General features: G+C 43.0%; 1 non-coding gene across 1 annotated transcript; it reads right to left on the bottom strand.

The window, feature by feature from the left end:
• Positions 1–1,431: 1,431 nt before the first annotated feature.
• LOC116756204 lies at positions 1,432–1,538 on the bottom strand. The gene has a single exon (XR_004350573.1). It is a non-coding gene; the product is annotated as a U6 spliceosomal RNA (small nuclear RNA).
• Positions 1,539–13,535: the final 11,997 nt, after the last annotated feature.

Here is a 13,535-nt window from a genome sequence, read left to right on the forward strand (position 1 = left end):
CCTGACCATCCACTGCATCTATTCAGAGCAAAAGTTCTAGAGTAAATCTACGGAGTTCCCTGGCAGTCCAGTGGTTAGGACTTGGTGCTTTCACTGCCGGGGCCCGGGTTCAACCCCTGGTCAGGGACCTAAGATCCTCAAAGCTGCACGGTGTGCCCCCCCACAAAAAAATAAATCTAATCGTGACATTTTTCTTCTTAAAACCAAATGACCTCCCTATTGCCCCTCTCCCAGATATTTTTTAACAGCTTCATTGAGATATAATTCCCATATCATACCCATGTAAAGCACACAGTTCCATGGTTGTACTACACTAGCAGAGTTGTACAGCCACCACCAGGATTCACTTTAGAACATTTTCATCACGCAAAAAGAACCTCCATACCCATTAGCGGTCAGTTCCCATTTTTCCTCAACCCCTGGCAATTAATAATCCACTTTCCGCCTCATTGAATTTGTCTGTTATTCTGACATTTTACATAAATGAAATCATACAAGATGTGGTCTTTTATGACTGCCTTCTTTCACTTAGCATAACGTTTTCAAGGTTCATCCATGTTGTAGCAGGTATCAGAACTTCTTTCCTCTTTTACGGCTGAATAATATTCCATCCTATGGATAGACCACGTTTTGTTTACCTGTTCATCAGCTGATAGGCATTTGGGTAGTTTCACTTTGGGCTATTATGAATAATGCTGCTATGAACATTCACATGGAGATCTTTGTATGGCTGTATGCTTTTGTTTCTCTTGGCTAGACATGAGTGGAATTGCTGGGTCATATGGTAAGTTTATGTTTAACTTCTTAAGAAACTGCCAAGCCGTTTCCCTGTTTTCTAAAGTAGCTGCACCACCCCCAGATACTGTAAAGCCAAGTTGTTTAACGTGGTTTATAAAGCCCTTCCTAACCTGGTTGCAGCCTACCTTTTCCCCTTCATCTCCATTGACACTCCAACTCAAACTGTGTACTGTATACAGTTCAAACTGTATGCTCGACTTAGCCGTCCCTAAAATATATATATCCTCTCTCTCCTTTGGGCTTCTGTAAACACTGTTTCCCGTGCTTGGACTACTACTCTCCAGGCCAATGCCCACTGGTCCTCGGGCCTCAGTTTCTGTGACCCTTCCTTCTAGGACCCCCAACAAGACTATTGTCGCTTCCTTGTGTGTGTGACTTGAATTGACTGCTCTGGCAACACTTGTCACACTGTGTTGTCGTTGCCTTTGCCATGAGCATTGCCACTGCTGGTCTCGATCCTTTGTTTTTTTAGATTCCATATATATGTGTTAGCATACGGTATTTGTTTTTCTCTTTCTGATTTACTTCACTCTGTATGACAGACTCTAGGTCCATCCACCTCACTACAAATAACTCAATTTCATTTCTTTTTATGGCTGAGTAATATTCCATTGTATATATGTGCCACATCTTAAAAATATGGAATGCTTCACGAATTTGCGTGTCATCTTTGTGCAGGGGCTATGCTAATCTTCTCTGTATCGTTCCAATTTTAGTGTATGTGCTGCTGAAGCGAGCACTCGATCCTCTTTCTTTGTTTTCTGTTTTTTTGGCCACGTGGCATGTGGGATCTTGGTTACCCCACAAGGGATCGAGCCGGTGCCCCCTGCAGTGGCAGCACCAAATCCTAATCATGGGACTGCCAGGGAAGTCCCACTGGTCTAGATCATTTATTAACCAGTAAGCTCACTGAGGGTAAGGATTACACCTTTCTTCCCCAGCCTGGAATTGGTGTCTTGGAGGTCAATAAATGTTTGATAAACGTATAAAATCCCTGGTCATCACTCTTCTTCCCTGGGAGATTAAAGCTGTGGTGCCAGGATCCAGAGCTCCCTTCTCCCAAAGGAAATCATTCGCAAACCATCTTGTAAATGCACAGTCTGATTTTCAAAATAAAACATTTGTAGTTCCTTCCTAATTCTGTTTTGCTCAGGCTAATAATAAAATGAGTTGGCATTTCTTGGGTATATATCAACTGACAGTAGAGGGAGCCAAGCCAAGAATGTGTTAGGTGACGGGTAGGCGTCTGTATGCGATTAAAAATAGACCATGTGTAATAATGAAGAATTGAAAATTACTCAAATGACCAACAATTAGGAAATAGTTAAATAAATTCCGAGATTAGATAGATAGATAGATAATTAGATGAATAATACTGATATTAAAATTGTAAATAGGGAAAGGTCTGTTCGAAACAATCCTAAAAATAAAACCAGAACCCCAACTAGAATGAACACATCGATTACAACTAAGCAGTACTGTGTATGTGCAATGACAAGAAATGTCACGTCGTAGAACCGAGTGAATAGTGGGTGTTTTGTAATGAAACTTAGAATTTTGTTTTTTCGATGTTTTTTAGTTTTTGCTGCAAAAATCTAGAATAAATAATTGTGATGTATTGTATCCTAAGTGTGTATCATAAATTGAAACCATTAAGCTTCTCTAAGGTACCTAAGGCACGGTTTATAATTTGTTGGAGATATATGATGCATTGCATCCCCTAAGTACAAAATATATGTGTGCATATGTATGTATGTGTATATACACATACCTATATGTGGTTTTCATATGCTCTCAGAGAAGGTAAAATGTTTTCACTTTGTCATTGCCCCTCGCCTCCGTACTTCTGGGAGTCAGATAAACAAGCACTATGGTATTATCTCCTCTTTATCAGGTTAACATTAAACACAATATGAAACTGAGATTTATGAGGCCATTTGCTCAAAGTGACAAGCTAGGGCTTCCCTGGTGGCGCAGTGGTTGAGAGTCCACCTGCCGATGCAGGGGACACAGGTTCGTGCCCGGTCTGGGAAGATCCCACATGCCGCGGAGCGGCTGGGCCCGTGAGCCATGGCCGCTGGGCCTGCGCATCCGGAGCCTGTGCTCCGCAACGAGAGAGGCCGCAGCAGTGAGAGGCCTGCGTACCGCAAAAAAAAAAAAAGTGACAAGCTAGCAAGGATCAGAACCAAGACCAGAACCCAGGTGTCTTGGCACAAACACAAATTCTCAACTCTGCACAAAATCCTGAGCCAGGTTGACCAGGATAAGAGCAGCACGGGCTCTCTTCACTTACTCAAGATCTTCAGTGTTCTTCCCTGAAGGACCTTGCACAGCATCCTACACAAGGAGATGCTCAGATAGCATTTGTTCAAGGGATTGATGCATCAGTGGATCCATCAATGGGCAGGAATTTAAGAGGTGGACACTGATTCATGAGCAAAAATTCTTCGGTAGCCTTGGTGGTATCAGTCTTCACCAGCCCTTCACTACTATTTAATATTTTTCCTCTACAAATATTCTATCCATTCATTTATTCATTCAGCAATTGATTATTAGGCAACTACTCTATGTAGGAAACTGTGTCACTAGCTTACAGACTTATAACAATAAGGTATTAGTCTTACCTTCAATATATTTATCATCTACTAAGAGAATGAGATTTGCATTTTAAAAATCACTATAATTCTTGGCAGAATATGAGATGAAGGGAGGATAGACAGTGTTCAGAGGGTCCAGAGGAAAGAGAAAAGGTATTTAGCTGAAAGAGTAAAGGCAAGCTTCACGGAAATGTGGCATTTTGGCAGGGCCTTGAGTGACAGGAACAATTTCACAAGAAGAGATGGGGGAGGACATTTCAGGAGAAGCAAAACACTTTTAAAAAGGCACGAGGTGAAAATTTTCACAAAGGTGAGGATCTAAGAAACACTCAGTTTCCTTAGAGAAACACATTTTGGCTAAAACATGTTCCTTTTTGTTCCCACAGTCGCTTTTTCCAGTCTCTTTGCCTAAAGGGAGCTGGAGGGTGCTTTAGCCAAAAATCTCATCTGACTTGGGCAGGTGCTAGAACTCGGGCCCCAGTTCTGTAGAAATGTACTGTGAGGGCTGGTTTGTGAATGTCCTCTCTTTTACGAACAAGGTAGAAGGTATTATTAGCCCTGTTTTAGAGCGAGTGTGAAACAAAGGTGCAGAGAGACTGGGAACTTTCTCAAGGTCACAGGATGAGTCAGCTGGAAAGAAACCCTAGAACAAGGGCTGCCCCCCTCCAAAGGAGCCCGCAGAGGCACGTCTGTGCCAGGGGACAACGTGTTCCCACCCAGAACCCCCGGCATCTTCAGTGCCTTTTCCTAGGAGTTCAGCACACACAGCAGACATGATTTCATTCTCTCAGTACCCACTGAAGTCGGGTGAAGGCATCTTTACGTTCTTTTCTCAAGGAGACAAACTAAAAGTCCCCAGGGTATCCTAAGCAGTTCATCTGTGAGCAAGTAATATGTCAAAGTCACATTGATGATTGACTCAAGAGCAGTGCGCTTTTTGACTCTTGTCTTGGGACCAAAGGCCAGCTAGAGAGGTGGTGGTTTGAAGGTTGAAATGTGGCATTTTAAGACCTGAGTTCTGATCCCAGCTCTGTGCCTCACCTGCTGTTTGATTCTGGGCAATCACTCAACCCCACTGAACCTCAGTTTCCTCATCCATAAAATGGAAACAACATATCTTTGCAGGGGCTTCCCTGGCGGTCCAAAAAAAAAAAAAATCCGCCTACCAATGCAGGGCACACGGGTTCGAGCCCTGGTACGGGGGGATCCCACATGCCATGGAGCAACTAAGCCCGTGCGCCACAACTACTGAGCCCGCATGCCACAACTACTGAAGCCCATGCCCCTAGAGCCCGTGCTTGGCAACAAGAGAAGCCACCGCAATGAGAAGCCCGCGCACCGCAACGAAGAGTAGCCCCCGTTCACCACAACTAGAGAAAGCCTGTGTGCAGCAACGAAGACCCAATGCAGTCAAAAATAAATAAATAAATTTATTTTAAAAAATAATAATATATATATATCTTTGTATCTGTTCTCAGCATGTATTTTTTTCTTTCATCTGATGGGGTTTGCATTCTAATGCCTCCACATGTATTTTTAAATGCTAAGAAAAACAGCTGAGAGAAAACCCACAAATCCATTAAAAATGGTTACTTTGCAGGGAGGAGAATGGAACTGATCAGCTTCTATTTGTAGCCAATGTACTTCTATTTCACTTGGAATTGCTTGAAATGACCCAGGCAAACAAATAAAGGATAAAAATAACAGCAACCTTATAAATTACTGTTTAAAAAGTACCTAGCACAGTGATTGCCAAAGACCTCCTTCTCGACAAAAGTTAGTTTTACATTTAAAAATTAATCATTATGTCATGTGGCAAAAAGGAGGCGGAATCAAGGAACAAGAAGAGAATAACACAAAGTTTCTAATAAGAGCTAAATTCCTTGGGAGACAATGAATGGAGAAGAAAGAGCACAGGACCTGGCTTTGAAAAAGAGACCTGGTTTTGAATCCAATCATGGCCACACACGCATTCTGAGCCGTGGGAGAAGTCCCAGCCTCTCTGGGCCTCAGTTTTCTTATCTGTAAATGGAAATAAAAATTCTCAGCTCATAGATTTACGGTGAGGATTACATGAGACAAATACGTGAGGTGCTTTAGAAGCACTGAAAGTTACATGTAGTGTGGGCCACAGAAATGAAAACACTGTACACACCCACAAACCTCCTGTTTTACAGGAGTGTTCCTGTGGGTTATTATAGGACCGTATCATGAGGGAACATCTAAACTGTTTAAGCCGCAAACTATCCTTTTAAAAATATTTTGTGCTGTATCCTTAAAAGTTGCTATAAGGGTAAAGATTGAATGTTCCCATCATAACAGCAACAGAATGGCAATCGTGTGAGGTAAAGGATGTGTGAACTAGCCTGACTGCGGTAACCATTTCGCAATATACATATGTATCAATATATGTGTGTATCATGCACCTTAAACTTACGCAATAGTATGTGTCAATTATATCTCAATAAAGCTGGGGAAAAAAGTTTTAACAGAACTGAATTAAAGCCAAGAAAGCACCTTGAAAACCAGCCAAAGTGGTTTCCATCTTTCTGATATAGATGGACTTTTCAAGACCACATACTTGGCGGTCAAATGCTGACCTCGGGGATCCCCTGGTGCTTCCTGGACATACTGTGTTTAAACTCCTGCAGCCTTTGGTAGCAGATGTGTTTAAAGAGCCATAAACTCAGCAACGATAGACAGAAACATACTTGCTTTCCTCCGGGCTTCTGGCTCGGAGTCAAATAATTTTTCCTGTGTAGTAATCTGACCTTCATGCTCTGTTCTGTGTATCTGAGGGCTGTTTCTAGAGGAGACTCAAAATCGGGATGATTTTTTGTTCCCTTCGAATCAAAGCAGTTGGCTTTTTGTTTCTTTGCCTGTGAAATGAAGCAGCCTCCTTGTCACAATGGCATAAAATCGTGGCTTGTTGTGAGAGGTCAATGAGACACTCTACATGACAGTGCTTTGCAAACTGGAAACAGTAAACCATTCAGAAGAAAACACATGAGACAAGCTGAGGTCCCAAACACTACAGGCGCGGGATCAATTTTCTGGTCGAAGGAGAGACTTAATGAAAACTTTCCTAAAACTCCAAGGAAAAGAAGTATTTTTGCTTTTGAACTTTATGAATTTGTTTTGCCCCAAATCTCCCACTCCTTTTGTCCTTAATCTCAATTTTTGGCTTTCAATTTTGGTTCAGTGCTTCTGCCTGTGTTTCTGTGGTTTAATCATCTCTCCCACCTTCCTCTTCTTCTCTTTGCTACCATGGGCATTTCCAGGCAGCACATGAGGTGGGAAAGCTGAATGTCTCAGAGAAAGCAGTGGTTGGTCCATCCAGCTCTCTTGTTAATTGCATCTCTTAATGATGCCACAAAGGACAACAACAATTTCCTAAGACCTCTTGTCTTCTCTGCTTCTTTTTTTTTTTTAATATTTATTTACTTACTTACTTATTTGTTCACGCCGGGTCTTGGTTGCGGTGAGCGGGCTCCTTAGTTGTGGCATGTGAACTCTTAGTTGAGGCATGCCTGTGGGATCTAGTTCCCTGACCAGGGATTGAACCCGGGCCGCCTGCATTGGGAGCGCGGAGTCTTATCCACTGTGGCACCAGGGAAGCGCCTTGTCTTCTCTTCTTTATTGAGTGCTTCCGTGTGCCAGACGTTGTGCCCAGTGCTTTAACCCCACCTGTCTCCCTTACAATCCTCACAACAGTCCACTAGAGAAGACTTTACTTATTTCACAAATAAGGAAAGTAAGGGTCTAAGTAAGAAATTACGTGACTTGTTCAAAGTCACACAGCTAATGAATGACAGAGGTGGGATTCAACTTCAGCTACATCTGACATCAAAGCCTTTCGCCACTGGACCACACCGCCTCCTAGGCTGCTAAAACTTTTGTATGACCTGGAGCAAATCCGACCCCACCACTGCCCACCCTACCTCCCACAGTCAGCAGGGCTGGCGTCCATCAAGCCTGGGACATCCACGTCTCTCTCTCGAAAACCCTGGCTGACTCTTGCCTGCCCTTCAAGACTTACAGGAGATGCCTGTGCTGAGACAACCTCGCCAGCATCCATCCCCAGGATGATTTCGAGACCCCCCTCTAGGTTCCCATAGCCCTAACACTATGAATTTTTTTCTTTCTTTCTTTCTGGTCCCACTGCAGGGCACGTAGGATCTTAGTTCTCTGACCAGGGATAGAACCCATGCTCCCTGCGGTGGAAGTGTGGAGTCCTAACCTCTGGACCGCCAGGGACGTCCCCAGTGAATTTTTATATTTCAACTGTGGGTTTATTTGTGCTTCACCCTCACAACTTGACCAGCAACCAAAGGGCAGTGTCTGAAACTTTTTGTGCCTAACCAGTGCTTAACCAGAGCCTGGCACTGGAATTTAGTTGGCCCTCTGTACTTGTCTGTTGAATGAATAAGTGGATTAATATATAATGAATACATGAACAGCAACAAAAGCTACAACAAAGAACAAGCCAAAGCTGCTCCTTACTTCTTGTACCCTCATCCATATCGATGCGACCAACCAAGTAGCATGAAATCAACGGAGATTTATTGAGCCGTAGGGCAGTGTAGCTGAGTGCTGGCACTCTGCATCAGAATATCTTAGAAGCGAGGACGCTGGGCACAGATTTCTTGTCTGTAAAAGAAGTATAACAATCATACTTTTATCACCAGATTGCCATGGGGCCAAATCGCAGAACGGATACAAAAGCACTTTGGAAACTGAGGCGTGATATGCAAATGTGGGTGGTCGTCATTTAATTGTTATTATTATGTACAAAGCACTGTGTCAGATCCTGAAGGAGGACTTACAGAAGAGGAAACTACTGCCCACAGGACACCCACACATAATGAAGCACTCAAGGGACTGTGAAACTAGGCAGAAAATAATGAAAGAAGTTCAAAGACTTTGAGGGGCTCAAAGGAGGGAGAAATCAGGGGTCAGGGGTTCAGATGGGCCATCATCTAAGGCTGTGGGATCTAAGGGATGCTTAATGACAAGGTCCCCACTCTCAAGCCATTTATGGTCATACGCGTTGTCTGGTGGGGGGCTGAAATGCATGGTGTATGAACACAGACAGCTTTTCCAGTGTGTGGCCAGTGGAGGACATCAGAGACCTGGATCTCGCAGAGCGGGTGGGATTCAAGTTTAGACTAGAGATGGGTAATGAGTTCCGTACAGGGAGGAGGTTGGAAACAAAGCAGGACTGAGCTTGGAGGGTTTAGGAGAGCAGAGGAGAGACCTCTGTGCTCCATCGCGTCCTCATTCCCTGACCCCGGGCACAGCATCAAAGTCGTCTGAAGTGCCACACTGGGTTAGATCAATAGTCCATTCAGCACTCTATATTTGGACTGTAGCTCGGGGGGGATATTTTGGGAGAGCCTCTGGTTGTCCTATTTGGGTAATCACTAATCTTTAGCGATTAGGAAGATAAATTATACGATAACCCATTATGGAATAATCATTCATGAATTTCTATTCACCCTGTCTGCATCTATAGGCAAAAATCCCCCCAGAAAGACCATCTCAAAGGAATGTTCTATAATATAAAGCTGTTTCCACAGGCTCTCAGATGGCTGATAGAAAAAAAAAAATTTTTTTTTTTATATAAGATGCAACCCTAAAAAAAAAATCCCCAATACTTTAGAGACAGAAAGCAGATAAGTGGTTGCCTAGAGCTGCAGGTGGGAATGGGGAGTGTCTGCAAACTGGCACAAGGCGACCTTTTGGAGGATGGAAGTGCTTGAAATTTACATTACAATTTGTGGATTTCATGATATATATATTTATATTATGTCTCATAAAATTTTTTTTAAAACCTATATAAATGCTTCCTCCAGTCCATTCCCATAAAATATTATTCTTTATAAAGGAAGATATGGCAAGGACAGACATGAGAATAGGAGGAAACTTAAAGTTGTGTTACAAGAAAAGCATTTCAAGGACCTGGGATGTTCAGCCTGGGAAGGTGAGGGGAAAAGAGAAAATCTAGGGGCACCTGGTGGTACATGAGAGAGAATGAGAGGTGCTTCCTGGAATCCCAAGGAGACTGAACCAGCTAAAACGGATGAAGGTTGCAGCTTGCTCTGAAGTAGGGAGCCACCCAACACTGGAAGGATTCAAGCCTAGGCCGAATGCCCCGTTGTTGGATGTTGCAAGTTTTTAAACAACGGATGAGGTCATGGAGTATCAGGGCTTTAAGGCCCTTTCTCACTCTCAGAGTCTGATTCTATAAACTGGATGAAATGTGGGTTTTCCCCATTCATTAGGAGAACAGAATGAACATACCAGGCTTTTGCTCCTTCCCTTCCCAAAGAGCCTGACTACAAAATTGTGCAAAAAGATCCGGTAACTAAACGGGATCTAGACATCGGCAGCTAATATTACCTTCCTCTCCCGCAGTTTTTTATTTCTTTACAGTACCTAGAGATTGAGAGGGTCAGTTCTGTTGTATCTTTGGGTCTTAAACCCAGAAGCTTCAATGTTCCCCACAGCAAACCACCTGTTCCAGGCAAACCCACCAACACACAGCCCTCCAAACACCTTTCACATGTTCCATTCTGCATCTTTCTTCAGATCATCCCCCCTGCATACAAGCCCTCCTCTGATCCCCACACTTGCCTAAGTCCTAAGCTGCCCACAAGGCCTGGGTCCGGTTGCTTCCTGCCCCTGCCCCACAGGTGAGATGGTCTTGGAGGTATGTCCTGGGAGGGCCTCACTGCCAGCCGTCCACCAGCAAAGGCTGAAGCTGGTTATGGGAGGCTGAGGCTACAAGAGGCCTGGGATGAACTCGGAAGTGGAGACCAGAAATCCAAAATAGGTCAAAGCCAAGGGGATGATGTCTTTGGCACAGGATTAGGGGATCCAAACAGAACACTGATTCCGTTTTTTTTATTTCCTTTCAAAGTTTTAATTTATATATACTTTATATGTAATATTAAGAAGTCAATCTTGAAAGAGAATAAATTATATTATCACCATTTAAATAGTTTACTTACATAATTGTCATTTTAATTTAAGTTCTAAGGGGAATTCTGCTTTCACTCTTCATGAAAATGATGCCCTTGGGACTTCCCTGGTGGTCCAGTAGTTAAGACTGCATGCTTCCTCTGCAGGGGGCACAGGTTCAATCCTTGGTCTGGGAACTAAGATCCCACATACCGTGTGGTGGCACGGCTAAAAAAAAAAAAAAAAAACAACAAAATTAACTAATTAATAAAATAAAATGATGCCCTTGTTGAAAATGTAACGGTCACTGAAATGTCATTTCGTGATTTTAGGCAAACCAGAGAGGGGTATCTCAGTCCAAGGATTTTAGAAACTGACTTACTGAGCATTCTCCAAAATGTATCCTCTTGGCCTTCGAGGGTTTCTATGTTCAAACTTAACAAGAAAAATTGAAAATGAAGAACCTATTTGCTGGAGGTTTTCAAAATTAGAAAATATTATAAAAATTCAGTTTACATTTTTCATAATCATTAATCTATGGTCTATATAAAAGTTTTATCTTCTTATCTTAAGATACCACTAAATAAAGGCATACCAGGCACAAAACCCACATGCAGTAAATATATAATAAGCGAAGTAAATTGATAAATGCCATTAGTTACACCATTCCTACCAAAACCACCATTGCTTCACAGCCTTTGGTGACACAGTTGTATAGCTTGTCAGATTCAAGTTCATTACATCCCTCGAAGAAATAAATGTGTCTTTCGGAGTAGAAGACTGCATCAATTTTAGGTTCAATTCCTGGAAATTTCTCAGTAATCAATATGGGATAAACAAGATCCATAATTACCTTCTCTCATTTCTCCTCCAACATCGTTTATCCACAAAGAGGCTGGTCTTGTAGATGAGTGGATTAAAACCAGCAACTTCAATCTTGTCCCAGAGTCAGGGAAACCCAGATAATGTGTACTCTTGGTATAGCTGGGTTGTGGTTTTTAAATCACTGCTTAACCAGTAATTGCAGTCTTTAAAAAGAAAAACTTGACTCCTGGTTCCAATTTCATATGTGGCTTAATAGCTCAGGAAGCTTCCACCAAAAGAACTCATCTTTAAAGAAAAAACTTTTTCTTCCAATTGTAATGATAGTATCAACAGTCAAATTGGAGCCACAGGTGGCTGGTTCCATGGTCTAAGGCTGTGACACTGCCTTTATGAGTCTTCATTGAGAGACCAAATGTCACAAATGACCTCAGCAGAGAGGCGAAGTCTGTTGAGGTCAACGTAATGTAGAGGAGGAACATAGTAGCCTTTGGATGTTTGGAATGGCCAAACTCATGACCAGCAACAAGAAACAAATTTATGCTTTTGGTGTGTTTAAATCCAGATTTCAGCCCTATCAAAGTACAAGCCTCCCCCAATACCAGCTCCAGGCCCATAAGCACAGGTGATGTTTCCATCTCTGCCATCAGAATTAGAGTCTCTATGAGCTCCTTGTGGGAAATATATGATAATATCAGCCTCTTCAGAGTTCTTCTGTTTGAATTGCAGGGGGTCACATCACTCCGTACTTGAGAAGCCTGGGGATGGCATAGTCAACGTCCTTCCACACCATGGAGGGTAATTCTTGATTCCGTAGGTGGCATGATGTTTTGTCCATACTGGTTTCCCCATCATTGTGCCAAACTGGTGAACACTGGGCCTCCCACACCTTGGTGTGGACCTCATTGTCAGAGGAGAGGCATCCAACTGCCGGGTCACATTAGGCCCCAAGAACAAATGCCACATTTCCTGGATTTTGCCCACCACAAAGTTGCTAATGATTCTCATTTGAGCATGGGAGTTCTTTCCACCAGGAGGCCATAAAAGGTGCCCGGGTACCTTTGTGCAAACAGCACATCATTTTCTTCTAGACTTGTACTATTAGACAGAGGAACAACTCCAGAAGCAGCATCTTAAAGAACGAGAATTAAGAGGAGAAACTTCATTCCAAACTTCTCTTGAACAGTTTAACCCGATGAACTTTGTTCCGTTTTAAACTTCAGCTGGCTTTTGTTCCTGCCTTATACATATGCAGGTATTTCCACCCCCAGCGTTCCTGAATGTCTCTGACACCGGATCTCAGCGAGCACTCCCTCCTCTAAATTCCTTATTATCTGTACCTCCTATTTAATGATACCTTATATTATTACTCAACTTTTCATAAAAATGGTCTGATTTACCAACTGTATTGTCAGACCCTTGAGGGAACACAAGCCAACCTGAGTGTCCAGATTTATTATTATTGTTGTTGTTGTTGTTTTGTTATATTATTCATTTTATAGGCTGACATCTCCCTTCCACCCCTCACTCTCTCCTTTGACCCTGAATCTTCAACTTTAGACCAAAAGTTTTCACAGGTGCACTCAGATGAAAATGAGGTGAGGAACAGAGAGCTACTGGGGTTTTTTTGTTTTTTTCTTTTGCGGTACGCGGGCCTCTCACTGTTGTGGCCTCTCCCATTGCGGAGCACAGGCTCCAGACACGCAGGCTCAGCAGCCATGGCTCACGGGCCCAGCCGCTCCGCGGCATGTGGGATCTTCCCGGACCGGGGCACGAACCCGCGTCCCCTGCATCGGCAGGCGGACCCCCAACCACTGTGCCACCAGAGAAGCCCAGAGAGCTACTGTTTTACCAGAAGGAAGGAAGCCCCAGAACTCGGGATCTGTGTCCACAAGTATGGCATCACAAGTATCTCAGATCAAATCTGAGTTCTAAAACTAGGACTCTATTTACAAAAGCATATTTAGAACTTCTAGACTTTTCTGAGCTTTTTGTTGTTAAAGCAAAGAAATGCTATGATGAGGTGTCCAGCCTACCTGTAAAAGGTTCCTTCAGAATAAAAAGACTTAATTGAAAACATTTTACTGGAAGTAATTCGACACTCTGAGTAGTATAGCTGTTATTGGTCTTACCCATTAAATGGGCAGCAGCCAGACTTTTCTCCTGCCCCTTTTATTAATAGGAGGACCACAGACATGTTTAGAAACAGCCCCAGTACAAGTGGAGGTGACTAGGACCACCTAACACACACCGCCTGCCATGAAGTCCTAGAGAGGAGATTGCTTTATCTTTTATTCCAATTATTTGCTCTTGCTTTGGGCATAGAATTGTGTTTAAAAGCTTTGGTCTTCTTCC

Source organism: Phocoena sinus, chromosome 6, assembly GCF_008692025.1.
Source record: "Phocoena sinus isolate mPhoSin1 chromosome 6, mPhoSin1.pri, whole genome shotgun sequence".
NCBI classification, from domain to species: Eukaryota; Metazoa; Chordata; class Mammalia; order Artiodactyla; family Phocoenidae; genus Phocoena; species Phocoena sinus.